This window comes from Oryctolagus cuniculus, chromosome 12 (assembly GCF_964237555.1).
Source record: "Oryctolagus cuniculus chromosome 12, mOryCun1.1, whole genome shotgun sequence".
Lineage (NCBI taxonomy): Eukaryota > Metazoa > Chordata > Mammalia > Lagomorpha > Leporidae > Oryctolagus > Oryctolagus cuniculus.
In genome coordinates this window covers 49,136,070-49,136,338 of record NC_091443.1, presented here as the reverse complement: position 1 = coordinate 49,136,338, position 269 = coordinate 49,136,070, and positions in this window count along the sequence as shown.

The following is a 269-nucleotide window of genomic DNA, read 5'->3' as shown; positions in this document are numbered from 1 at the left end:
CTCTGTGGAAATGGGAATAGCCTGAGGAAAGATACACTTGGGGCAGGCGGTTGGCACAGTGGTTAAGGTTGCCACTCAGCTGGCCACTCCGGCTTCCTACTAATGAGCACCCTCAGAGGCAGTAGGTGACAGCTCAAGAACTTGAGTCCCTGACACTATGTGGGAGATCTGGAAGGAGATGCTGGATCCTGGCTTAAGCTTGTCCCAGCCCTAGATGTCATGGGCATTTTGGGAGTGAACCAGTGGTAGAAGATCTGTGTGTATATATG